This window comes from Oncorhynchus keta, unplaced genomic scaffold (assembly GCF_023373465.1).
Source record: "Oncorhynchus keta strain PuntledgeMale-10-30-2019 unplaced genomic scaffold, Oket_V2 Un_contig_6052_pilon_pilon, whole genome shotgun sequence".
Lineage (NCBI taxonomy): Eukaryota > Metazoa > Chordata > Actinopteri > Salmoniformes > Salmonidae > Oncorhynchus > Oncorhynchus keta.
The window spans coordinates 8,496-12,500 of record NW_026288646.1 but is presented as its reverse complement, the minus strand read 5'-3'; the positions used below and the strand labels follow the sequence as shown (position 1 = coordinate 12,500).

Here is a 4,005-nt window from a genome sequence, read left to right as displayed (position 1 = left end):
TAGTGGATCTGTAGGGTCTGGATAGGTATAAACAGTATAGTGGTGGGGTCTGGATAGGTATAAACAGTATAGTAGTGGATCTGTAGGGTCTGGATAGGTATAAACAGTATAGTAGTGTATCTGTAGGGTCTGGATAGGTATAAACAGTATAGTGGTGGGGTCTGGATAGGTATAAACAGTATAGTGGTGGATCTGTGGGGTCTGGATAGGTATAAACAGTATAGTGGTGGATCTGTAGGGTCTGGATAGGTATAAACAGTATAGTGGTGGGGTCTGGATAGGTATAAACAGTATAGTAGTGTATCTGTAGGGTCTGGATAGGTATAAACAGTATAGTGGTGGGGTCTGGATAGGTATAAACAGTATAGTGGTGGATCTGTAGGGTCTGGATAGGTATAAACAGTATAGTGGTGGATCTGTAGGGTCTGGATAGGTATAAACAGTATAGTAGTGTATCTGTAGGGTCTGGATAGGTATAAACAGTATAGTGGTGGATCTGTAGGGTCTGGATAGGTATAAACAGTATAGTAGTGTATCTGTAGGGTCTGGATAGGTATAAACAGTATAGTAGTGTATCTGTAGGGTCTGGATAGGTATAAACAGTATAGTGGTGGATCTGTAGGGTCTGGATAGGTATAAACAGTATAGTAGTGTATCTGTAGGGTCTGGATAGGTATAAACAGTATAGTGGTGGGGTCTGGATAGGTATAAACAGTATAGTAGTGTATCTGTAGGGTCTGGATAGGTATAAACAGTATAGTAGTGTATCTGTAGGGTCTGGATAGGTATAAATAGTATAGTGGTAGGGTCTGGATAGGTATAAACAGTATAGTGGTGGATCTGTAGGGTCTGGATAGGTATAAACAGTATAGTGGTGGATCTGTAGGGTCTGGATAGGTATAAACAGTATAGTGGTGGGGTCTGGATAGGTATAAACAGTATAGTAGTGTATCTGTAGGGTCTGGATAGGTATAAACAGTATAGTGGTGGATCTGTAGGGTCTGGATAGGTATAAACAGTATAGTAGTGTATCTGTAGGGTCTGGATAGGTATAAACAGTATAGTAGTGTATCTGTAGGGTCTGGATAGGTATAAACAGTATAGTGGTGGGGTCTGGATAGGTATAAACAGTATAGTAGTGTATCTGTAGGGTCTGGATAGGTATAAACAGTATAGTGGTGGGGTCTGGATAGGTATAAACAGTATAGTAGTGTATCTGTAGGGTCTGGATAGGTATAAACAGTATAGTGGTGGATCTGTAGGGTCTGGATAGGTATAAACAGTATAGTAGTGTATCTGTAGGGTCTGGATAGGTATAAACAGTATAGTGGTGGGGTCTGGATAGGTATACACAGTATAGTAGTGTATCTGTAGGGTCTGGATAGGTATAAACAGTATAGTAGTGTATCTGTAGGGTCTGGATAGGTATAAACAGTATAGTGGTAGGGTCTGGATAGGTATAAACAGTATAGTGGTGGATCTGTAGGGTCTGGATAGGTATAAACAGTATAGTGGTGGATCTGTAGGGTCTGGATAGGTATAAACAGTATAGTGGTGGGGTCTGGATAGGTATAAACAGTATAGTGGTGGATCTGTAGGGTCTGGATAGGTATAAACAGTATAGTGGTGGATCTGTAGGGTCTGGATAGGTATAAACAGTATAGTGGTGGGGTCTGGATAGGTATAAACAGTATAGTGGTGGATCTGTAGGGTCTGGATAGGTATAAACAGTATAGTGGTGGATCTGTAGGGTCTGGATAGGTATAAACAGTATAGTGGTGGGGTCTGGATAGGTATAAACAGTATAGTAGTGGGGTCTGGATAGGTATAAACAGTATAGTAGTGGGGTCTGGATAGGTATAAACAGTATAGTGGTGGGGTCTGGATAGGTATAAACAGTATAGTAGTGGGGTCTGGATAGGTATAAACAGTATAGTAGTGGATCTGTAGGGTCTGGATAGGTATAAACAGTATAGTGGTGGGGTCTGGATAGGTATAAACAGTATAGTGGTGGGGTCTGGATAGGTATAAACAGTATAGTAGTGGGGTCTGGATAGGTATAAACAGTATAGTAGTGGGGTCTGGATAGGTATAAACAGTATAGTGGTGGAGCTGTATTGATTCCACCATACAGATTGTACAACATTAAAAGAGTTTAGGGCCAAGGAGACGGGTAAGGATAGATCCTAATCAAATCCATAGCAACACAGAGGGCAGCTGAGTGCACAGCACTGTTTAATGATCAGAACTGTGTTCAGGAGGGTTCTGGCTGCCATTCATCCCACCGACATTCCAGTTCCGTAGCCATTCATCCCCAGTGTTCTATTCTAGACTTCAGTTAGAATGTCATCCCACCGACATTCCAGTTCCGTAGCCATTCATCCCCAGTGTTCTATTCTAGAATTCAGTTAGAATGTCATCCCACCGACATTCCAGTTCCGGAGCCATTCATCCCCAGTGTTCTATTCTAGAATTCAGTTAGAATGTCATCCCACCGACATTCCAGTTCCGTAGCCATTCATCCCCAGTGTTCTATTCTAGAATTCAGTTAGAATGTCATCCCACCGACATTCCAGTTCCGGAGCCATTCATCCCCAGTGTTCTATTCTAGAATTCAGTTAGAATGTCATCCCACCGACATTCCAGTTCCGGAGCCATTCATCCCCAGTGTTCTATTCTAGAATTCAGTTAGAATGTCATCCCACCGACATTCCAGTTCCGGAGCCATTCATCCCCAGTGTTCTATTCTAGAATTCAGTTAGAATGTCATCCCACCGACATTCCAGTTCCGTAGCCATTCATCCCCAGTGTTCTATTCTAGAATTCAGTTAGAATGTCATCCCACCGACATTCCAGTTCCGTAGCCATTCATCCCCAGTGTTCTATTCTAGAATTCAGTTAGAATGTCATCCCACCGACATTCCAGTTCCGTAGCCATTCATCCCCAGTGTTCTATTCTAGAATTCAGTTAGAATGTCATCCCACCGACATTCCAGTTCCGGAGCCATTCATCCCCAGTGTTCTATTCTAGAATTCAGTTAGAATGTCATCCCACCGACATTCCAGTTCCGTAGCCATCTAGAACCCTTTTTCACATTTCCTTCTCCCATTGTAAAATAAATAACTCAGGGCTGTGCTGTTTAAATCTGTACCTGTATATTGGGATTTGAAACATGTTCTTGGTTTTATATGTGATTAGTAGTTCATACATGTCTGGGAAAGTTTGAAAATGTTGCGTGATCCATTTTTATATTTCAATAGATGTTGAAATAGTAATGTTGTAAATATAGTTTGATCAAAATTGTGTGTGTGTGTAAATTGGTACCAGTATAGAGTGTGTTGGTACCAGTATAGAGTGTGTTGGTACCAGTATAGAGTGTGTTGGTACCAGTATAGAGTGTGTTGGTACCAGTATAGAGTGCGTTGGTACCAGTATAGAGTGCGTTGGTACCAGTATAGAGTGTGTTGATTTGTTTAACAGTCTTTTGTACAAGTTTGAAAGTTAATTTGTGTGCGATTTAAAAAAAAAATGTATTTGAATTATTTTTAGGTTTTCTTTTTGGGGGAATAAATGTTAAATTTTGTCCTTCATTTTATTTAACCTTTTGGCCTCTATTGTTTCGGCTATGTGCTGGTTTGATTGTCAACGCCTCTGAATCTATGTAGTAAGTTTTTCAGTAAAATGGGATTTTATATCCAGGACTCGTTTTTCAAAAAGTGTCTCAGTAGAATTTAGAAGTTCTGATCTAGGATCAGGCCCATATCAGGGTTGGGGTCAATTCCATTCAGTAAAATATTTTGAAATAGTTGCATGTTTACAATTAATTTTTGTTCAGTATAAAATGCTTTATGATGGACAGATCATGTTTGTTTCCCGTATCTCAAGTAAAGACACGTTGCTCATCACATGACACACTTTATTGACAGATGAACATCAGACATGTACCAAAAACCTTCAATAGAAACGGGATACACTACTGCTTTCTGTAAAGTTGTACAAAACGG

At 40.4% G+C, this 4,005-nt stretch overlaps 1 long non-coding RNA gene across 50 annotated transcripts in view; it reads left to right on the top strand.

Moving 5' to 3' along the window:
• LOC127925657 (uncharacterized) overlaps window positions 1-3,596 on the top strand; it is a 4,519-nt gene extending 923 nt beyond the window's left edge. For 8 of the 50 annotated variants that reach the window (XR_008121806.1, XR_008121804.1, XR_008121803.1 and 5 more), the window contains exons 3-6: window positions 322-785; window positions 818-1,345; window positions 1,386-1,921; window positions 1,962-3,596. This is a non-coding gene — a long non-coding RNA (uncharacterized LOC127925657). Of the gene's footprint in view, window positions 786-817; window positions 1,346-1,385; window positions 1,922-1,961 lie in introns of all 50 variants that reach the window. The other 42 variants (XR_008121796.1, XR_008121781.1, XR_008121777.1 and 39 more) reach the window with 32 other exon arrangements.
• Window positions 3,597-4,005: the final 409 nt, after the last annotated feature.